The 24,636-nt window shown below is 38.4% G+C and overlaps 2 long non-coding RNA genes across 2 annotated transcripts in view; both read right to left on the reverse strand.

The window, feature by feature from the left end:
• The window catches only part of LOC148185416 (uncharacterized), a 35,070-nt gene extending 23,584 nt beyond the window's left edge, over positions 1-11,486 (reverse strand). The window contains exon 1 of the long non-coding RNA XR_015775976.1: positions 11,292-11,486. This is a non-coding gene — a long non-coding RNA (uncharacterized LOC148185416). The remainder of the gene's footprint in view (positions 1-11,291) is intronic.
• LOC148185417 (uncharacterized) lies at positions 2,019-3,867 on the reverse strand. The gene is made up of 4 exons (XR_015775975.1): positions 3,721-3,867; positions 3,034-3,116; positions 2,638-2,842; positions 2,019-2,519 (listed from the first exon to the last, which is right to left on the reverse strand). It is a non-coding gene; the product is annotated as an uncharacterized LOC148185417 (long non-coding RNA).
• Positions 11,487-24,636: the final 13,150 nt, after the last annotated feature.

Here is a 24,636-nt window from a genome sequence, read left to right on the forward strand (position 1 = left end):
GCTAGCTCGGTAATCTCTCCCGTTAATTCAGTTGACTCGCCTGTTAGCTTAGCTAGCTCGTGATCTTGCTCGATGTTCAAATTTGTGTTTTTACTCGACTTTCGATTTTTTCCTCTGGTCTTAATTATCGCCCCTACTACCACATTCTCGCATTTATCGTCACTTTCACAAACTGATAGGTTTATAGGGCCTTTTTAATCTTAATGTCGGGGCGTTACCTTTTTATGCTGCCGCCATGTTGGAGTCGGGCCGGAAGTCCCCCAATAGCACAGACATTTCACAGAAGATTCACAGAAGTTGAACTCAGAGTCCTGCAGTCAGGAGGGTATTATCAGCACGATGTGCTTAAATTTACCACAAGTTTGTTTAAACTGGACATATTATGCCCATTTTCAGTATCTTGAACACTGAACTTGAACTCCAGTGGAGCAGCTTTGTATCATTCACTGTCAAAAAACTTTCCAGATCTTCAGAAAACTGTATCTGAAATTTTCTATCAGAGCCCTGTTTTCATCAGCGCCCTGAGACAGTCAGTTTCAACTTCCCCCTTCGTGCCCGCATCCCACCCTGCCCACTCCGCTAATTGATCGGCTTGCCGAAGCCACCCAGGAAGAGGCATCTGTCAATGCAGAAGTTCTGTTTGCAAACAGTACAGACAAACTAACATAGTTTGTTGTTGTTACTCGGACATGGTGACCATCGAGACACATGTTGGATCGTGAATCCGGTCCAGATAATGAAAGTTTACAGCATGAACCTCCACAGCAACAGAGACTTCTGCAAACCATCTTTGCATGGTGAGTAAACAGTTATCAGTGTTACTGGTTAATCATATGGTGCATTTTTTTTTTTTTACTCGCATTCCGCTTTTACTTAGTTGCTAATAAATGGTAAATGGTAAATGGACTGTACTTGTATAGCGCTTTTCTAGTCTTTTCGACTAGTCAAAGTGCTTGCACAGGACATGTCACATTCACCCATTCACACGCACATTCACACAGTAGTGACAGAGGCTACCATTCAAAGTGCTACCTATTAGGTAGTAACCATTCATACACATGCACACTCCAGCTTTGAAGCAAATTGGAGTTCAGTATCTTGCCCTAGGTTACTTCAACATGAGGACATGAGGATCTGGGGATCTAACCACTGAGCTTTCGATCAGAGGACAACCACTCTCCATCTGAGCCACAGCCGCTCCCTTGTTACTAGGTGCACGTGTGGAAAATGCACAGATGCCCAGTGAAGTGGAAAAGAAATACCAACGGTAAAGTTGCTGATAAAATGTGTCCTCTGCTATAAACTGTGATGGCTCACTGCTGCTGATTAACATGCAAGTGTGTACGCCAGCTGAAGTGGACTGATTTGTAAAAATGTGTAAGCTACATTTACAGAGAAAAGTGTTATTTTAGACTCCTGGTTTGGAATATTGTCGCTTGAGCATAACAACTCTGTTATATAAACTGCTGTTACTTGTTACTCGAAAATGTTTGTTGTAAAGACAGTATTATCTTTCCCACACTGTCTTGGTGGGATTTCTAATAACAGAAAGTATTCTGAATTTCTTTTTAACACTGTAAATCCCCTACAAACTATATTCATTTTAAGAGGACATTAATATCTGGTGGATCAAAGAACATGTATTTGTTTTCCCCAACAGGATAATTATCACTCCTGTTACACAAAATAGTGAGAAATTATCTATGTTCATTCTTGATGAAATCTGTTCATTTCAAAAATAGTTTTTCTTTTTTCCACACTAGGTTGTACGAAGAACGAATCAAGAGCCAAGTCCCCTATCATATACATGACTTCCCATCCAGGCCTCAAACCAAACTGAATGCCTACATATCATCCACAGCACACAGAGAGCAGACTATGGATGTGTGAGGAGAGCAGAGGAAGAGTATGTTTTTCTTCTTGTCATAAAAGTTGTGTTACTACATGGAATAATTTTAGTTTACCTCCATCTGTGCAAACACATGATCCCTAATGTCAATACAAGAAAATCACCTCAATCAGGAAAAATAAGAATTTTATTGACAATATAATGTGCACTGTATCCATAAGAACATTGGAAGAGAAAAAAATACAAGCAAATATGATTAATAGTTTGTTCTTTTGAACTTTCTCAAGCAGTGTTGAGCAAGTAACTTCCAAAATATAATGCAGTACATATTACTAGTAACTGTCATTTTAAAGGGAAGTTTCTTTACAATATTACTTCCCGTGCAGAGTAATGCATAACACTACTTTTGCATTATTTTCACCCAAAAAACTGCAAAAGTCCAACAAGGCATTAAAAATGTCAAAAGGTTGAAAAATGCAGAGAAAATATCACCACTTTCTATCAGGTAGTAACATGTTACTGCACATAATAATACCACACATCTGTTATACAGTTACTGCTTAAATGTAATGGACTACTCTAACACGTTACTTTTACTGCACACCCCCAACGAGGTTCACAGGTCATACTTGTCTTCATCGGTGAATTTCCACACTGGATTCAGCAAAATCTGTAAAACAGAAAAAAGAAGACACTAATTATTTCGCGTAATGATGATGTCCTCTCCCTCTTTCAGATGTTACAGATATCTTGCATACTGCAGCTTTGTTAGCTGGTGTTGGGGATACCTGGGAAGACGTGAGGATCGTCATCCCTTCTTGTGTTGTATATCAGATATGATGTCTTGTCCTGTAATGACCTCTTTCTCTGACATTCTCTGGAACTGGACACAGAGATTTTCTGGGATGGGGATTTCTTTAAGTTTATCTGTGTATCTGCAAGGCTCCTCCAACATCTCCTCAAACAGAGGCCTCCTCAGGTCATTGTCATACTCTGAAAAATATGTTTGTTGTTACTGTTCTTTTTTTGTTTTACTGTTATTTATTAGAACAATACTATAATGTTGAATGACAGAAGTGCAATTCTTTATTTTTTTATAATGTTATACCTGTTTGTTTTTTTTTTTATTTTATTTTATTTTTGATACCTGAATAATTGAAACAAAAGCTTTGTTTATTACTTACTGAATGTTGGCTTTGTTTCCACAGGATTTGCAGTGCATTGTCTCTTCTTGTTTTTTGGGAAGTTTTGCAGTTGAAGGCATTTGCTGTGATGTACCGTAATTGGAAAAACACAATTATAATAATAATTTTAGTTAAAATATTTTTCTTCATTACCTGTAGTGTATTTTAGTATAACTTTTTTATTAAAAGAAAAAAGCTAATCTTGCTTTAAATCATTTAATTTCTACCTGACATATCAACAGTAACACTGGAATATTACAAGTATTAATCTTCACCTCTCCCTCCTCACTGTGCTCTGTTGTTTTCTGTTTGAAAGTTAGCACAGAAATAGCATAGATTACACTGAACAAATGTAATATGTATCCAGTCTGAGGAATGATCACATAAGCTCAGCAGCTGAGAAAACAATGCTGTGTTTTTTTAGGAGACACAAAAACAGTACATTACATATCTTAATGCATGTTGCGCGTCTGTATAATCTTGTGGAGGTTAATCCACATCTGTATATTTGGTAACTACGATAAATTAGATTTTGAAAAACTTTATCAAATGTATTGTTATGTGCTAATCGATATTAGCTCTACAGTAAACTTTAGCAACATGTATGTGTACAAACTAGCACTGTATTCACGTCCACTTTTCAACACAAAACAAACCCAGACAAAACACTGATATGATGTTACTTACAGCTTGTGCTTCGGAGTCCTCCACACGAGCTTGTATTAATGGAACAACACCGTCTGTTAGCATTAGCTTAGCCGCATAGCCAGCTTCCTACTTTCTCTTGTTTAGTAAGCGGTCCTCTGTGAAGTGGCGTGAACATGGCCGTTTTGGCTTTTGCTGGCTGGGAAACAAAGTCCATCCGTTTCTGGTGCTTGCCTCTGTGGAAACACTGAACAAGGTTAACTTTCCAGAAACTCCTCTCAGCTGAGGACATTCGGGCAGACCAGTGGTGAAGGGAGGGAGAGCAGGCGGGCAGAGGGAGAAGGATGAGGGGGGAAAGCGGAGGAGAGGGAGCCGCCTGAACATGGAGCAGTGTGCCCATATTAGAGACATCCTTCTCAGTGTTACGAGAGACTGTGTTGGGTTTAGAAAAAGAGGATCAAAAGGTTAGCTTTTACAGGCATCCAAAACTGCCCACAGGGATTTCTCCCACATATGCTCATCTCAGTATCTGACACATGCTCTTTAACACGGCCATCCAACACTGTAACAGGATTAATATGTTTAAAAAGCAGGAAAAGTATAATATGACTCCTTTAAGATGGAGCTTTTAATTTTTTTATAATGCTGGAAAGTTTAATAAATAATTAACCATATGTTTATTACACTCCAACACACCATGGTCAAATGAAACTGTGTCAGTGAACTATGAGGGCAAAAATAAACCACAAAAAAAAACCCAAAAAGCAATCATAATCAGTAAAATGTTCAGCTAATTGACTACTACTACTAAATTGAATACTGATTTTAGGTATGAGGTTCGGACCTTTGCTGGGAGGAATTTTTAGTAACTGGACTGCCAGTGGGTGATGCCTGTTCTACAGTATATTTGCCATGTTCAGTGTCTGACAGAAAATAAATATTTAAACCAAAATTAACCTTATGATATCTTCATATCTCACTTAGAAGTAAAAGAGAAAGTTTAAGCTTGACAGACATGGTGATTTGATGTATATCGTGACATATATTGATATTGATACAGTTAAATAATCTGTGTATCAATATGTGTATATATGTGGATCAATATATTATACCTAAACCTGTAGCCTGGTGATGTTCCAGCAAAGAACTCTAAAGACTGCACAGACTGTGGGTGAACAAAGGTCAACAGGGGCATAGTAGCTAGAGTTTCCCCTCCTAGACCGCAGTGTATTTACAGCACTTTGCCTCAGTGGGAGGCATCCAAAGTTCCGTGTGCCAATTCCCTGGCTGCTGATGCTACTGCTAAGTGCTGGATTCCCTGCCTGACAGTTATATTTGTGTCAAGGTTGTCTCAAAAGCATATGGCCTGCAGAGGCTTGCTTCTTCTTGTACAGCATATGGTAAGAGGCTCTTTCCCTAGACCAGCAAGGGATTAATGACCCAAGCCTCAGCTCCCTGAAGCGCTGATTCCACTGGACGTGTGCTAATCAAGTTACATCTGTGACTCTGTTTTGCTCCATCCTTCACATGCCTCTATATCCCACCAACAGTTTCTGTTAGTGTTTCAGAGGAGGAGCGTCCTGTCGGCTAATACTGGCGACTTGCTTAGGTTGTGCCTATTATATCATTCCCCCTTGGTTTTATGGTCATTATTATTTAAAAAAAAATTTTAAAGATATTTTCTGGGCTTTTTTGGCCTTTATTTGATTGGACAGTGTGTGTGAAAGGGAGAGGGAGAGAGGGGTCGACATGCAGCAAAGGGCTGAGGCTGAAGTTGAACCCACGATCGCTGTTCTCAGCCTCTGTACATGGAGCACCTGCTCTATCCACTGAGCTACTGATGCCCCATTCCTTGATTTTTTTATTGTACCGTCGCTGATTAGCTACATACTGTATGCGTATAAATGCTTTACTCATTGGCAGCAGCAGACTTTTTAATGGCTATATAAAGGTGGGGCTAATCCATACACTGGTGGGGCTCAAATCAATGTCAACATTCCAATATGAATACATGAAAAGTAATACTGCCCTCACAACAACCAGAAATGATACACGAGTTGAGATGATTACCATAAGATAATTGCATTGTCTACTTTTTCACACACAACACCAAGCACAACAGATGTGGACAGTCTATTCTGCGGGCAGATTAGCACACACCCGCCCCTAAACCTTACACATTTTAAATAATGTGTCACACTTAAACATTCAAACTCTCTTGCTCTGGCAGGTGGAGGAAGCAGGCTACACCCTGTCCTGTTGCTGTGATGACAGTAGAGCATGTAGATGAGGCAGCCTGTAGCTCCACAAATCCTTGCTACTTTTTTGCTATATTTTGGTATAAATTTCTGTTTTTTCAACACAGTCACCCCTTCTCCTGAAGCATGATTTTTCTATGATAGAGAAGCACTTATCAAAATTGGAAACAGTTGTGTGGGGTTTGGGCTAATGCAGCAGGTTGCGAGAGGATCGCCAACAGCATATGCTGGGCACCCAGTGAGACCAGAGGGAGAAACAAACCAAAAACACCGGACCAAGAAAGGGAGGAGAGCGGCATCAGGCGAGGCTGACCCGACTTGGACTGAGAGCTGTTCCTCTACCAAGCCTTCGTCTGGCTAATGTCTGGTCGCAAGAGATAATACAACAGTTCCGACCAAGCAATTGGACTGGGCAAGAGGCATTCCATGAGTGCTGATAGAGGAATACAACATCACTGGGACTGTTAACTTTTAACTTTGCATGTATCACTCCGCTTCACGGCCGTTCAAAATCCGGCCGTTAATTAGTGTAAGAGTGAAAGTGGGATATGTTTGAAAAGTGGGATATGTTTATAGTATGGTGTAAGCGTAGATTCAAACAGCTAGTTGGCGCTGTTCATGTAGCTGTCAGTTGGTCAAGTTGAGGAGGAGATAAGAAGAGAGGAGAGAGAGGAGTGGGGCGAGCAAGAAAGGATGGGAATTTTGAAGTGTGTCTTGAGCTGACTGTACATGCATTGAAGTTAATAAAAGTTATGAGGAAGCCCAGGAGGGGGCAGCTGTGGCAGACAGGTTTTGGTGAACCGCTGTTCACTGGGAGTAAACCATGTCCAGTGACAGGGACACACTCGTCGGACACTATACACAGCCTGAGAGACACACACACACACGCTGTGTGATCTGAGACTCAAGGTGGCGGAGATCACGGCAGTGAGCCGACACACGCTGGAGGGTCAAACTGTCTGATAAAACTAACTCATCTGAATCACACAGGCCGACAAAGTGTTGGTTAACAGACTCTTATTTCACTTAAAACATGACAACCGAGCTAACACAGCTTAGTAAGCAGCTTGCAGTAAAATGTTTATACATTGCAACAACTGTTGTCTACTACTATTTGTGTCGGCGGAGCCAAAAAAATCAGTAAATAAACAAACGAATCATAATCTGTTGTCGCTTGTTACTATTAACAAATAAAAGATACTTGTACAACTGTTGAATAAAAGCAATATTATACTCTAGGTCATGTGTTGTGCTATATTTCATCAGAGGTGATTACCTTGACTTTTCGGCCTGCATCCTCGTACCTGCAACTGAATCACAGCCGTGATTCAAGCACAACATCACTCCCTCTCGTGTGATATTGCTTAAGTGTAGTTGATGTGAAGCGATTTAGGCTCACTCAGCAACGGCAGCTATTGCACTGGATGGGTAGACCTTGTTGGGAGCCATAAGGAATGATGCAATTGACTATTATGTGACCAGTCAAGCAATCTGATTGGTCCACAACACATTAGGAATGTGCTCAGATATGCAGGGCAGAAAACTTTACTTATCACTAAAGGACTTACACTGCCATTTCTTCATATCATATGATTTCTATACCACATTAGGCTTTGGCCAAGGGGCATTTAAGAACCAGTCAACTGTATGGCATAAGCCTATAATGGTGTAAGATACAAACTAAAACGAGAGATGACAAAAACCTGCATAAACCACCATGTTCTGAACGGACCCATTATAAACACTGACAAAAAGTGAAATTTGTATGTATGAACAAAAACCAGTAAACTTCACTGCAAACTAAAAACCACTCAGTGCAGCACAAGCAATGATGGGAAATATAGGCTAAGTGGCTAGGACCGCAACAGATAATGGAGAAATGTCTGGCTGCTGAGTCTCTCCTGAGTTAGTAAAACAATCAATGATCCTCACTCAAAATTCACTCTGTAGTTCAGTAACTGCTATGTATTGTTACATTAAATTAGTTGGGTTAGGTTTTATTATATATAATATGTGAATGTGAACAAAAGACAATAATGTGCAAGATGTGTTAAATAATCATGGCTGCACTACAAAGCTCTCATTGTTTTTCAGTTCACTTGTACTTGAAGTTAAAGGACACCCAGTGTTAAAAATAAACACCAAAGTTACTGTTTAATAACGGCATGATGATCTGAAGGCCAATGAGTAATCATGTGAAATTATTGTGAAATAATCATGATTTCCGGATCAATCAAAATAACCGTGATTATTATTTTCACCATAATCGAGCAACCCTTGAGTAAATGCGTCTATCAAACTGAACAACCTGCTGAGCCCTTTCAAACTTTATATATATAAAAAAAATTATTGACGAGAAGGGGCATCTGCCCAATGCATGGCACCAAATCAAACAAACATGGAGGAGCTGGAAAGTGATACTGAACATAGGGATTCAGCATAAGACCCTAGGCAGATTTCCATTAACCCTCAAATTGCGCTTGTTGCAATTGCGAATACAAAATACACCTATTGGAAACATGTAAATTTTAAAAGAAACCTCCAGTTTATTGCAAAAAAAGTTTTTACACTCACATAGGGTGGTATTTCAGGCGATTTGAAAAAGCCATTTTTACAAAACCCAAAGAAGACAAAGAAGGAGGAGGAGAAAAAGAAGTACAACAAAGCCACATGACATTCTACAAAACATGGCACGTTATGTCTGAATGGAGGAAGAGATCATCTTAACTCTTGACAGAAACAAGACAGAAATTACAGCGAAATAAACCTGCTAATGTTTTTAACATCCATCGTGATGTTTCATGGAATGTTATCGCAAGTGGAAAGTCATGTAACATCTTAAAAGAAGTCGCATAATATCACTCAATGGACACAGTCATCTACTTAATTGTGTTTTATTGAAATTTCGAGTTCAAGTTAATGCTGTTTTCACTTCTCCCTCTGTCCTAAGGGTCTCTGCCTATCACAGACAAATTTTACATAGTGGCCAAAAGTGGAATTACATCATCCAGGTCTGTTATGTGATGCCCACTGGCCCACAAAAACTTTTCCCCATTGACTTACATTAGAAAAGGGATATCTGTAAATAAAAAAATATTGTTTTTGTGAGCATCAAAACTCCTGCGAAATGGTTCATGTCACTATCTAAATTTAAGCCAGACAATTTGATTACATTTGGAAAGTCTAAAAGAGCCATAAGATTACATTTTTTAGACAGCCATTCAAGCTAGCAAGGTGCTAAACTAGAAGTCAGTCACTCCATCAGCAGAAGTTACCCTTTCAACTGCTGTAAGCATGCATGCCTAGATAATATTTCATACCCCGAAAAAGTGCTTTTTTTTGTATCATGCACCAATAAGATGCTCACATAGGAATGGACAAGGCCCGTCTTCATGGCTGTATCCAGACTTTCTTTAAAGCACAGCAAAAACATCAACACTTCCAGCCAAGATGAGCCGCGTTCTTTAAAATAAAAGCACCATGGTTTCCGCTTTGATATATTTAATTATGTAAATGTTTCTATTAACTTTACTCATTCATTCAGTCATTTTCCGTAACTACTTGTCCTCGCAAGGGTTGCGGGGGGGCTGGAGCCAATCCCAGCTTTCATCGGGCAGAAGGCGGTGTATACCCTGGACAGGTCACCAGACTATACAAGCAGGGCCGACTTGTATAGACAGACAACCTCTCACACCTAAGGGCAATTTAAAGTCACCAATCAACCAGAGAGAACCCACACAGACACAGGGAGAACACGCAAACTCCGCACAGAAGGGCCCCTGCCCACGGACTGAACCCCGTTCCAACCCGGGATCAAACCTGGGACCCTCTTGCTGTGAGGCAATAGTGCTCACCATGATGCCACCGTGCAGCCTTAATCTTTGCTATAACAGTGTGTTATTTATACTTTATATTTTAATTATACTTATATTTATACTTTTTAAACATTATACTTAAACTAGTATTTTATTGTAACAGCAGTTTATATAACTTTATTTTATGACAGTAACTACTTTATTTGTAACTGTAGTTCATTCCTTTTTTATTTTTTGGAATTTCAAGTGGTGTAGAGGATATTTCAAAATATTGAGATATGTATTACATAATGAAGCCTAAAAATATAGTAATATTATTTTACAGCCATATCGCCCAGCCCTACTGTTAAATGAACTGACCACATTCAGACACTCTGAACTTTCCTGCTGTGCCACAGTTAGGAAACATACAACACCTATATACAGTTTATTATATGAATTATGGGCAGATGACATGATACTTTAATGAAAACTAAGGAGATGTGGAAGAAATATTTCATTTATTGGCCTCACACAGCCTTTACTCTTGGACCACACAATAGTTCACATTTTTAACAACACTATTAAAAAAAAAATAATAATATATTTCAAAAATATATATTGTGGATTGTTATAACCTATATGCCTAGCTCACAAGGTTTCGGGATTTTAATCAGAGTACAAGTAGTTGAGGCTTAAGTTATTGAAAAATTGTCTCTGTTTGACAACATACAAGGAACCTTCAGCTGTTATCACAGCAACAATCAAGCTGCTGAGATATGGACAATGCCCCACAGCAGGTTAGTTGCAGATACCCAGTTGTTTTTCTTGGAAAGGAAAACACTGCAGCAACACTGACTGTCTGTTGTGGACATTAAATGGGAAAAATCTAAATCTGCAGTTTGCGTTGCTCTTCTTACAGGTCACATGCACTCATTAATAGATTAGCCTTTTTCAGCAGGGCATGCAGTCTGTTATGTTGCTGTCCTCTCATTCTCATCTATTTATTTTTTTCTTTTAACCAGATGTTATGCATTATCATGTTATTATGATCAGATTTGTGTGCAATTGTTTTCTTTTATATAGTTGGCCAGTATTATCAAGATTACTAATAACATGGCTCTGTGTAATTATGTAGTAATGTAGTCTTTTTTTCTTACTGTTTGAATAATTCTACTTGAAATGTAAACCCTATACAATCTAATGAAACAATACTGAAATATGACCATATCAAAACGTTGATGAACTGACAGACTGTGAAGTCAACCCTTTTTGGTTTTTTTTTGTTTGTTGTTTTACACATTTCACCATGCAAATACACTCTTTTATGGTGCTTCCTGACAAATTTTCACTATGTAACCAAGTTAACTGTGTCATTTACCTGCCTCCTGAAGATCATCACGAAGCTTCTTAATAAACTAAACATATGAGCCATCACACGGGATTATGACACAAAGCGCCAGTGACTCCCCGGACCAAATGTCCACAGAAAGGTGCAGTATGGAGCACTAAACAAGCTCCTGCTGCGGTTTTCTGTCTATTCCTGTTTCAGATAGCTTACCTCTGGTCCTACAGAGGCTGTTCGACAGCATCCACGCAGTCTGACTCCAAATATATGTCTTTGGTTCAACATGAAACCAAGAATCTCTTCTTCCCAGGGTTATCTTGATGTGTTTCCCCCTCTCCTCCTCTACTTCCTAAATCTGTCCCACTCAGTCCCGCTCTCCTGTTGAGTACTCGATAAACAGCCGCTTATAGTTTGGGACAGATATTCAGATGTTGGGCCTGATATCTCCAACTACCCCCACTGCACCACGCAGAATGGGGCGGGGTCAGACATGGGTGGGATCAGATGTTAGATGGGCGTGGTATATGAATATTGGAATTGGAACCTCACTAGCACCATCAGCTGGGCGGCTCCAAGAAGTACAAATATACGTCTTTAATAACAGACACTTGTATTTCTAACAAAATAACAATATAAATAAATAATAATATTTAACAATTATATATATGTTTTCTTGTAATATAATTTTCTACATATCTTGCCAAGCTGCCTTTTCTCCCATGTTTCTTTTTTAAAAATACTCCCAACTACCAACTCCAATAGTACTGTAGCACAATCCTCACAAATCTCTCTCTTTAACAGCATAATGATATTTTTTTAACTTTAAATAATGATGGCACATACATGTTGATTATTATTATTATTATTATGATTGATGATTATTATTATTTTGCTGTATTTTTCCCTTTTTTCCGACACCATGACCCCTTCTGCTGAGGCACGGCTTTTCTATGACAGAAAAGCACTTATCAACATCAGGAAAAGTTGTGTGGGTTTTGGACTGAGCAGACTGTGAGAGGATCCTCAAGACCAGACCAGACCAGAGAGGAGAAATGAAACCGTAAGCCGAATATAGCAGGATCAAGGACAAAAGTAATTTAGTTTTTAAACTTTAAAAAGTGACGAATAAATCGACCTTCTACCTTGTACCTTCTCTGTGGCCACAGCCAGCGCAAATTCTGCCGGCACATGGGCAGTTAAAGAGGCGCCCTAAGGTGCTGTTACAGAGGAGCTGCAGGGTCTTTTCCATCTCCTGTTATTAAGGATGACAAGGTGAGCAACTAAAATTACTAGAAGCAATCATTTAACACTGAGGCATAGCAGATCTGGCCATAAAAAACTTTCACCCTCTAAGCTATATGTCCATGCTAAATTTAGCCATGTTCACTGTAAGCTAGCAGTACATGGTGCCTAGGCTCACCATGGCTAATATTAGCAAAGATGTTGTTACCATGTATTAGAATTAGGGGTGTCAACGTTTACAATTTTTTCTACACGTGTAAACGGGACTTCTAACCGACGTGTACCCGGTTACACGATTTATGATCTTTTTCTATCGCAGTTAAGCTATATAACCACTAGATGGTTCTGTCTCCATTCAAATACCTCCTAATCTCATTAAATCAAAGCCATTCCAGTAGTTAGTTATTGCACAAAAACGTTTATTCAGCGAACAGAACTTAAAAAGTAGGCAATCCATCTCACCATTTAAGGCTTAGACCTACTTATGACAGAAAGTAAAATGAGTTGAAAATAAAATCATCAATTTTGACAGACAAGAAAACGTACAAGTGAAAGCTGGAAAAGGTTTAACCTTCTTTTTCAATCATTGTTTTAACTATTGCTCACTTTTGTACAATATATTTTTTTAAGCTCCGCTTGTTCATCGCTTGTTGCTTGTTGTCCATGCGGCCCCGAGTCAACTTGAAGTGACGCGACACTGGCTGTGGCTGCGTTTTTTTTTTAATATCAACGTAACATTGCCACCTGTGCATCTATTATGTATGCGGATAACTGCATTAGTGGGAACATTTAAGTGTATTGTTAGTTAATGTTATTATCTTAAGCGTTCAGGCAACATTATCACCCCTAAAAATACTATTGCAGTGTTTCCTCTAGGATTTTTTTCAGCAGCGGGGGCAGGCTATCCGGGGAGCCGTGGCGGCGTAAACAAATGACACTTGACTGCAGATTTTAGTTTTATGCCCAGCATAATGCCCCTTTTTATTGAATGGTTGGCATGAAAATCGCTTTTAAAGGCTGAATGTAAAAATACATCATGGCGTGTATATTGCTTAATGCTATCAATTAGTTTACTCACGTTAGCGACACTGAGTTGAGTTGGCACCGGGCCCAATTAACTTAAGCTACGTAACCTTAGCTGGCCATCAATATTTTGCGAATGTTTATTTAACTAATAAAATCTATTACAAGTTTTCTTAAGCTAATAAGTCTACCTTTTCTCCGGTAAGTTGCACGCTATTTTCAAGCCGACACTCCTCTGACTCTCCGACCTGATGCCTGGATGTCTGGATGCCTGGATGCGAGTAGCTAATTAACGTCGGCACCAGTTAGTTCTGTTGGGGGGTGGGAGGGGGCGGTGGTATCTACCCCAAAGAGTAGATACGGAGCAAGATAGTTATCTGCCTCAGCACTCGCGACACCCAACGCAGTGCAGGACTGTGCTGTGATGCGGTGGTGGTATATTTGCAATTAAAAAAAAAAACGACATTTGAAGGAGCGGCGGGTAGGATTTAGGAGTGGCAGGCCGCCACTCCTAAAACTAAATGAGTGTAGAGGAAACACTGTATTGGTGAGAAATGAACGAGGAGGAGGAGAGATAAAAATGACGTGTAAACGGTTACTGATTTTTCTGAACGGTTATGATTTGTTATCCGTGTACCCGTTTACACGTGTAGATGTTGACATCCCTAATTAGAATTGTTTTTAGGCTTAAAAACAGAGCCTTCAAAAGGCAACATTGTTAATGCAAGATGCTCACAAAAAGTTGGTAACTTTTTATGGGAATTAACAGGAATTTATGGGAATAAACAGGAAGAAACGTGGAATTTAGTAAATTGAAGGTTGGCCTTTAACAGGGATTTTAAATATAGTTGGGGAAAATATATATTAGCATAATCTTGACTAAAACAAGCAGATTTCATGCAAGTATACTTGAGAATAGAGTGGTGAAGTAATGAGTCCTAAAACGTGGAAGTCCATTAGCCTTTTAGCAACTCCAGTTCCCTCATCTTAAAGTCTATGGATTTTTTTTAATGAGTTTTAGGTAAAATGCCTTATATAATGTCTGTGGTTTATAAGCTGTTGGCTCTTTTCATTTTAAATTTTGAATGGGACTTTTTAAATATATATATATTCCCAAAATTCCCCAACTTAACTTCCCATGGAAAGTTTCTGAATAATTTCCGGAAATTTTCCGCCTCTTTGCAACCCACTCACCCTAACTCTCAAAGGGTTTTAGAATAGAATACAATAGAATATGTTTAAGTGTCATTAGGCCAATTTGTAAACTCAAAGAGATGAGAATATTTTGATTTAAGATTACAGTGATCAGTTAAGCAAAAGGTAATTAAAATACAACATATGGTTCTATTTGTCACTTTTTTTTCTATCAAGACTCAATTCTAGCAAAGCTAGTTTAAGGTTGCCAGTTTGACTGAGTGCTGCTGCTGGCAACCAACATACTGAGACACCCAGTGCTTGAGGTCTCTAGTACAATAATGCAATGTATGTGCAATATTGTGTCAGGTGTAACTGGGATTATGTGAGGTGGTACATCTGATGTTGTTTTTGTTTAGACTTATGTGTTTTGGTGTGATTTTGTTTTTTATTGTAACGGTGGAGCCATTATCTGTGCAGTGTTACGATCAAGACAAATTTCTCTATGAGGACAATTAAGTATATCGTATGTGTTTGGTGGTTAAGGTAGGGAGTGCTTGTTATCTATGAAGGGGAAGGGTGCTACAAAACTGAAAAGGCATTTTGGATACAACATAAGATGGAGACATGCCAAATGGGCCTTAGGGTATTATAGCTATTATATGTCATTATCTGCATGGGAAATAAAAGTGTGTTGTGCTCTCTTCACAGCAACCAATTCTGTTAATTTGATTTCTCCGGTCGAGATTACGATATGATTCCCTGATGAGTTGTATGTATATGTGTCTGTGTGTGTGTGTGTGTGTGTGTGTGTGTGTGTGTGTGAAGAGAGGTAGATATACTATTATCTGATAATCATGTAATATTAAAACCCCTGTCGTTATACTGTCAATTAGCTGCTGTTGCTAATAAGCTAAGCTACTACGAGAGCAATGCTCGTGCACCGGCGCTGTTCGCTTCGAGCACTCAAGTCATCTGTGTGAGTGAGCCAGTGAGTGGGAGTCAATGCTCGGGTACACTTGGCCGCGTTCGGCTGTCGTTAGTCACTTCTATGCATGCTCTATGAGCCAGTAGATCCAGGTTATTTACACTTTTCTAAACCCGGAAAAAGAGTTTTCTCTGCTTCATGCGCCACTGAGCAGCTCTCATAGGAATGAATGAGGCCCATACGGCTGTATCCAGACTTACTTATAATTCATCCATGGTTTTTCACAGTAATGGTGGAGCGTGGAGCATCTCAGTAGTTCCCGGAGTAGCATTGATTGCTAGCAGCACAGTGGAGTTATAGCAGAGAAGACTATTTCTGATGGGCTTTGAAAGGGTAGGATGTCTTCGTTTTTTATATTATCAGCATATCTTAGCTAAATTAACATTCGCATTCAAGCATGATATTGGATTATCAACTGCTAAATTAGTAGATTCTGAAGCAATAACAGATATGCTAACGGAGTAAGCTAACGTCACTACACTGCACTGTATATACTGTACAAATATCGTCAGCCACTAACAGCCTATTAATTTAAAATGTCCTTCTCTTAAATAATTTAATCTAACACTGGGGAGTTAAAGGGGAGAAAAGGCTTGTGTAATGTATTTTACAGCTCAGTGTGAGTTACATGTCAGCTTTGTTAAATATAACATGGTGCTTGATAGCAGAGTGCAATTTTAGTATTGATATGGATGACGAGTGTATATTTGGGAACGTAAAAAAAACATTATTGTACACAGAAATTAAAGGTTGAATGTTTTTTAGCTTTGTGATTCTATTGACTCCATTTGCCTATACTGTTACAGCTTAGCTGATTTCCCATTGATGGCAAATGGAGGGAAGCTGAAAGACCTCAATGAGATCACTGGGTAAGTCGTTTAGAAAAATGAAAGGTACTAGGCTTAATGGGGAATTATAATAAACATTGATATTATTTTTCATGATGGTGTTATATATGTAATCTTGTTATTATATATTGCAAATGGAGCACTGGGTGCTGGAGGAACTATTTCAAAGCAGGTTATAAAAACACAGAAAGGTCTAGTTTAATGCAGTTCATTAAGATATTAATCCAGAAGAGGGCAATATTACACAGCCTAATTAAGGACTAACTAATTTATGCATTTACATGCAGCAGTTTACACTTTGTATTAAAATCCCTCTCTTATATTAACAGTAGTGTGATGAAATAGAACAATGAAGTAGCCTAGACCTTTTTAAACAAAAGATAAAGATTGGACACAGGGACAGGCAGCTGACAAAGGATCAAAGTTTGATAAATTATTTTAAAAAAGGATCAATATTTGTAGGCCTATCATATGAAACACTATAGACAAAAGCTGAGGTTAGCACAGCAAAGCTAATTTCTAAGTAATTCACTATGATAAGAACAAACTTAACACAACTAGCAAAGTTCCATAACTGAAGCTGGGGAACACAAAAGCCTCATCTCCAGTGGTTTCCCACCCAGGCCTATAAAGGTATGTCTTTAGCCTGGAGACTCCCTGCACTAAGACAGGACCCTCATCCTGAGTGTCAGCTCCCTGTTTTCTGCAAGCCTTTTCCTGTTTCTAATTTTTATTAAACCATATACAAGGCTTCCCAATGGTGTGCTCTTTGTTTGCGTAAAATGTTCTAATGTAATTTTTTAAAACTGATAACCTCAGATATTTTTTTTTTAGTTGTAATCTGTGGTGAGTGTAAGACAACTTCTGCTGGCATTATTCTGTTGGGTCATCTGCAGTGGGTGTCCGATTAGGAACACGGGAGACAACAGACCCTCCTCCCAGTCCGTAGTTTCAGTAGACATCTTTGCAGAAGTCCTATCTTAGTCACCAAGCACATAGACGACAGGAGACATGATTCACTTCTAACTGGTAGCCATAACGCACCGCTCTCTCTCTCTCTGACAGGAACAAGAGCGCAGGTAGGCTCCGCCTTTATTAATTACACAGCGCGTATCCTTACGCATAATAAAATAGTGGCAACCAAAATAACACTGTTGCAAACATCGCACTCTAACACCGCCACTCAATGGTGCCACTCACTTTGACCATGATACTAGTTACCAAACATATAAGAACAAAACTTTTCAATTTTGGCCCTTGTGGCAGATTTTGTGAACACATCTGGGGTCCGTTTACAAAAGCAAAACAAACTCTGAGTGTAACCTTGAACTCTGAGTTGATCTACTCTGAAATAGGAAACTCTGTGTTTCCGGTTCCAGAAGAGCTGATTTGAGTTGGTTTAATCAACTCGGAGTAGTTTCACCTGGAGTTAAGCGCGTGCACCACAACTATAAAAAGCCAGCATCAATGGAGCCCCGATTCGACGAGTCACCATGGCAACGGGGAAGCGGAGGGCTGCGTTCTTCACCCCACTCGAATTGGAAATTTTAATGCGCTCATATGCAGAGTTTGAACACGTTTTTAGAAAGAAGTGCAACACCGCTGCAGCTGCAAAAGAGAGGGAGATGGTGTGGGAGAACATTGCTGCCGGGTCAATGCGTAAGTTTAAATGTAGTCCTTTGCAATCACAATACTATTACAGGGGAAAACTGTTTGAATGGTAGCGTATTAATTTATTTCATTTTATTTCATTTAGGTGCAATCCAGCAGGGAGGAGGGCACGTGGGGATGGGGATGGGGATGGGGATGTGTGCCATCTATGCAGCCAATCACACTGGGAAATCCTAAAAGAAATTAAAATTACTAATCCCAGTCTGAGGTTGCAGCACAATGTCATTAACGGAATATGATTCAAAATTAATTTAACAGATCTCTACATCATTCACCTGCAATCCTGTGGAACTCCTCCTTGATGGCTCTGACAGGTTTATGTCCAGGAAAACGACAAAGATGTGTAAAAAGTCGTTTCAGGGCCAGGCACACTTTTCTGACCGCCCTGCATACAGTTGCCTTGCTTAAATGCTCTGCATCTCCGACATTATACAAGAAACTGCCATTTGCAAAGAACATGGCGCAACACACAATATCTGATGAGATGTGAGAGCATGACTGCGTTTGGTAATGTTGCAAATGTAAGGACGGATTAGGTTGTGTATGTATAATATGGACTGTGATGTGAAACGGTACCGCTCAAAAAGATAACTGTCCGGAAATGCGAGAACATCTATCCGTGGTCTGAAAACAATCTCCCGACGAATATTTAGGCCTAATTCTCTGCGCAGTAATGCTGCTCCTTCATCCGCTGGATCATTAATGAAAGGGCATGCCATTTTGACAGGCGGCAGAACTACACTCCGACACTCCGCCTGTTGACTGAATGAATGAATGAGGAAATCAAATAGCGTATGTGGCTGAAAGAGGCGGAGACTGAGAGAAACTTCGAGGTTCATTGAGAAAAACCTGGTCTCGACCAGGTTAGGTTCATAGAGTCTGTTACTACGGTAACTGACCGAGAGCTTAAGTTACCCCTCTCTGTGAAACAGGCTAGAGTTACACTTCTTTCTCTGGTTTGAGTTACCTCCCTTTTGAAACGGAAAACTCAGAGTTTCCCTCATTTCAGGGTTAACAGACTCAGAGTTTTCACTAAACCTGCTTTGTGAAACGGACCTCTGCAACCATATTTTCAGTTGGACAGTACACCAAAACAATTTTGCCCATAATACATTGGACCTGATAAAGTGATACTTTATGTCCACATGTTTGGTCCTTTGTCGATTCACAGGATTCTTACAAGGCATATAGTTCCTTGGTTGTCCTTAAACACGGTTGCTGTTTGCTCAAAACTGTGGTCCATGTCCTTGAGTATTTGAGTTAGGTAGGCGCTTCTTGAATAGTAGCTGTCAATGCTACATATTCCGCTTCACATGTTGACAGTGCAACTGTTTGTTGCTTCTTTGTTTTCCATGAAACAATAGCACCATCCTGACTTAGGCTAAAGCAGTGGCCTGTAGTGCTCTTTCTGTCCTCAGCATCGTTGGCCCAGTCACCAGAATATCCCATCAGTTCAAGTTTAGTGTTACACTTGTGATAACACAACTCATAGTCCTTAGTCCCTTGTAAGTACCTGTATACATGCTTTAAAGCAGTCATGTGTTTCTCTCTGGGATCGGACATGTACTGTGACAGTTTACTCACAATCCAACTGATATCAGGCCTAGTACAGGTCATGATGTAGATGAGGCTGCCCAACATTCCTCTGTACTTTCTTTGGTCAGTTTGGTCCCCTTCTGGAATCAGATCACATTTGGTTTCACTAGGAGTGGCTCGACTTTACACTCACCATGCCAAACCTTTCAAGTATTTTGTTAATGTACCTGGACTGGTTCATTTTGACGGTACCCTCATTTTGTGTGAAATCAATCCCAATAAAGTGAGTGAGGTGTCCCAGGTCTTTCATTTTAAAGTTACTTTTCAGTTTCTCCTTGACCTCTCTTAGACACATCTCATTACTTGCAGCCACAACTATATCATCGACCCACACTAATAAAACTCACATTTTCTTTGTCAGATAGTTTAGTGTAGATACAATGGTCTGCTTGGCTCTGTACAAACTCATTCTCAATCAGAAATTCATGGAGCATCATGTTCCAATTCCTGCCAGACTGTTTACTTCTAACTGGTAGCCATAACGACCTCTCTCTCTCTCTGACAGGAACAAGAGCGCAGGTAGGCTCCGCCTTTATTAATTACACAGCGTATCCTTACCCATAATAAAATAGTGCCAACCAAAATAACACAGTGGCAAACATCGCACTCTAACATACTCTACAATATTTTCCTCATCTGCGTGTCAGACAAAGATAAATAAGATACACGTTAATATATATAATCAAAAAACAGCAACTTGCTCCTTTACCATGGTAAATCTAAAATATGTTAGCATAACCATATATATCATATCCACATCACTCATATTTATACGATGTAATTTTACATTTTACATATAAAAGTACTATATATGTGTATATGTGTGTATATATATTTATGTGTGTGTGTATGTATGTGTATATATATATATATATATATAGTGTATATAGATTCTTTATATTTTGTATTTTGTGTTTTAAGAATATATTTTATTTTTGTATTTTAATCATATTTTAACCCTTATTTAGCACTTTTCGCTTTTTCTATTGCCTCTGACTCTTGAGCTGCTGAATAATGTATTCAAATGGCTTGGCGGACACTTCCGGGAACTATTCAAAGCCTCCATGAGTCACGTAACACCCGAGCATTTTAAACTTCTGTTGACATTACTCTGTTTTTTCAAGTGCACTATGTGGCAGTATCTGATGACCTGGTGGTGAGGTTTTTTCCAATTTTATGGAAAATTGTAGTTTCACATTTATTTCTATTTTCATGACACATTTTTTTTTAAAATTATTTTTATGAAACACTATAATTTATTATAAACTATTTTGCATTTTAAACATTCTATAATATGCATTTTTAAGACAAACTACACCATGACAGTTTTTGCATTTTTCTGCATTTTTTTCTGTAGAATGATTTTTTTCCTGGTTTTATGACATACTCTACGATTACTTTTTTATTGCAATGACATACTATACTGTGGTTTTTTTTGTTTGTTTTTTTTGTTTGTTTTTTTTTGCATTTTGACGACAAACTGCACTCTGACTAAACTTTTTTTCTGATTTTTAAAAAGTGCAATATTATGATTTCTTTCTGATTTTGATGATGTACTATATTATGGCTTTTTTGCACTTTAATGACATTTTATAATTTAACTTTTATATTTTCATGGCACTTTACACACTTTTTAAAATGACTGTCTTTTTCTGACTATTTTTTTTTTTCATTTTAAGGACATACTAAACTATGACTCTTTTTCCATTTGTATAATATCCTATAGTATGACGGTTCTATCACACAATAACCTAGACCCTGTTTTTGTTGTGCATTTTCAAGAAATACTAAATACTATGACATTTTTGAGACAAACTACACCTTGAGCTCTTTTGCAAATTATAGACTTACTTTTCTTTTTGTTTTGTTTTCTGTTTTTTAATATCATATATATCATATCATATATCATATATATCATATAATATATATTATGCAAAAACTTTTTTCTGATTTTTTGCTATTTTATAACATACTTTACAATGTTGTTTCTGATTTTCATGACTGTTTTTGTTGTTATTGACTATACAATGATCTTTTTCTGTTTTTTTTTTTTTTATGACAAACTGCTGATTCTAATATGGAAATTGTGCTAATTTTATAGATATGACTGGTGCCCATAGGCATATAGCCATGTAATTCTGCTTTTCTATTTGAAGAGGTTTTTTTTCAATTTATTTATTGTCTTTTTGCATTCATTTGACAGGATAGCTTTAAGCATGAAAGAGGGAGAGAGTGGGGGCCTTGGGCAACAGGCTGGAATCGAAACATGCAGCTGCTTGACAAGGACACAGCACCAGCAGGTAGGCCACGGTTGCCCGGCTTTATGGAGTTAACTTTGATGTCCTCTCTGTTATGAGAAGATTGGCACTTTAGATATTATTTGCTGCAAAAGTGTATTTAGATCAGTATCATTAAATACAGAAAATGGGTTTTGAGTACCTTTTTGGTTAAAGCTGTCAGATTTGTCCAGAAACACAGATGCATGTACAAATAGATTAATATGATGGAAAACATGTTTTTTGTTTTTTTTTGTTGTTGGTTTTTTTTTACTTTGATGACTTGTTTCTCTGAGCACATTTGGTAAATGGTAAATGGACTGTACTTGTATAGCACTTTTCTAGTCTTTTCAACTTCTCAAAGCACTTTCACAGGACGTCTCATAATCAACCATTCACACACACACACACACAATGGTGACAGAGACTACCGAACTAGGTGTACTAGGTAACATGCACACTTCTATAACGTGGCATCAGGAGCAATTTGGGGTTCTGTATCTTGCCCAAGGATACCTCGACATGTTGCCCGGCGGAGCCAGGGATTGGAGCGCTGACCTTCTGAACAAGGAAAACCACCATGTATGACAGTTATGTACTACAAACAGCATTTTCCATCATATTAATCCATTGTGATATAGTTCAAGAATATAAATGTGTTTTTAACTGATTCTGAAAAAAAGACAGCTTTTCGTAAAAAGCCACTCAAAATCAACTTTTTGTGCTGAAAGACACCTAACACTGATCCAAATACATGTTTTGCAGCAAAACACATGTAAAGTCAAAATCTACTCATAATCCAAAATGTATGACAGTTATGTACCAAAAACACCTTTTTCATCATATTAATCCATTTTCACTTGTTTCTGTTATAGAAATGTGTTTCTCAGTCACTGTGGGCAAAAGGGCAGCTTTGAGAAAAGAGGCCCTCAAAATCTGCTTTTGCGCTCACAAACACCTGAAATACCCGTTTTGCAGCAAAAGACATGTAAAGTCAGAATCTGCCCATAATCCAAAATTCATGAGTTATGTACCAAAAAACACCTTTTTCATCAATCCTTTTTCACATGTTTCTGGCAAATAAATGTGTTTCTCAGTCACTGATGGCAAAAGGGGGAGCTCTGAGAAAACAGGCACTCAAAATCCGCTTTTTGCGCTTATACACACCTGAATTGATGGAAATACCCGTTTCGCAGCAAAAGACACAAAAGACATGTAAAGTCAAAATCTGCTCATAATCATAATAATTTATGACAGCTATGTACCAAATAACACCTTTTTCATCATATTAATCAATGTTCAAGTTTCTGGCACTGAAATGTTTCTCAGTTAGTCTGGGCAAAAGGAAGCTTTGAGAAAAAAGGCACTCAAAATCCGCTTTTTGTGCTTAAAGACACCTGAAATATGCATTTTGCAGCAAAAGACATGTTAAATCAAAACCTGCTCATAATCCAACATTTATGACAGTTCTGTACCAAAAACACCCTTTTCATCATATTTATCCATTTTCATATGTTTCTGGCATATAATTGTGCACTGTGGTCAAAAAGGGCAGCTTTTAAAGAAAAGGCACTCAAAATCCGCTTTTGTGCCTAAAGACACCTAAATTGATGGAAATACCCATATTGCAGCAAAAGACATGTAAAGTCAAAATCTGCTCATACTCTAAAATTTATGACAGTTATGTACCAAAAAAAACATTTTTTGTCAATCCATTGTCACATGTTTCTGGCATATAAATGTGTTTCTCAGTTAGTCTGAGCAAAAGGAAGCTTTGAGAAAAAAGGCACTCAAAATCTGCTTTTTGCACTTAAAGACAGCTGAAATACCTGTTTTGCAGCGAAAGACCAAAGAAGCTAAGCAGGGTCGGGCCAGGTCAGTACTTGGATGGGAGACTGCTGGGGAATACCTGGTTCTGTAAGCTTTTTAGTTTAAAATTTTCACCAGCAGAGGTGCGGCTACTTACCGAATGGACACAGATCGGACAACAAACAATGTGCTGAGGGGCTACAAAATGACCACTGAAAAAAATCAGTCAATGAATGGATACTGATTTACAGTAATAAATTCAAAACTTTTAAAATAAAATAAATAAATAAAAATAAAAATGTAAGTCATGCATTCAGAGATGAATGAATAAATACATGTTTGTAAATTAACACATAACTAACATATCTAAGTTTGCTGTAAAGCAGCTTTTACTAGCAAAATATTAAAATGAATGCTCAAATAGGCAAAAAGTATTATTTAACCCATTCAACGATGGGAAAAAATGGCTCATCATCAGAAGAGATACGTTTTTAGTTTTCTTTTGAAAATATCTGGCAAGGTGGGTTCTCAGATATTCATAGGCAGTATGTCTCAGAGCTTTGGGACCTTAGACCAGGGCAGACTTTGACCGCGTAATTTGGCTACAAGGCATTGGACACATTTAAACGTTCAAAACAAGCCTTGTCACACTACACTAATAGCATAACACGCGTTTGTTGAATTTAGCCTTATAATGCTATTTTGTAGTATTTGTTTACAATCTGAAACATATATTACAAACTTTGGCCACAGAGCTCACAATGTGGAAATTGGTTGTCTTATCCAACTATAAATAGGTTGTGTGTCACTTGTGTTGTTGCTTACTGCCATATCACCCTGAACACACCCGAGCTCGTTTTATCTTGGAAACTAAGCAGGTTCGGGCTGGGTCAGTGCTTGGATGGGAGACTGCCTGGGAATACCTGGCGCTGCAAGCTTTTTAGTTTTCGCTTTTCACCAGCAGAGGTGTT

Source organism: Plectropomus leopardus, unplaced genomic scaffold (assembly GCF_026936395.1).
Source record: "Plectropomus leopardus strain MGB_pleo_1.0 unplaced genomic scaffold, ASM2693639v1 Contig39, whole genome shotgun sequence".
Classification (NCBI taxonomy): Eukaryota; Metazoa; Chordata; class Actinopteri; order Perciformes; family Serranidae; genus Plectropomus; species Plectropomus leopardus.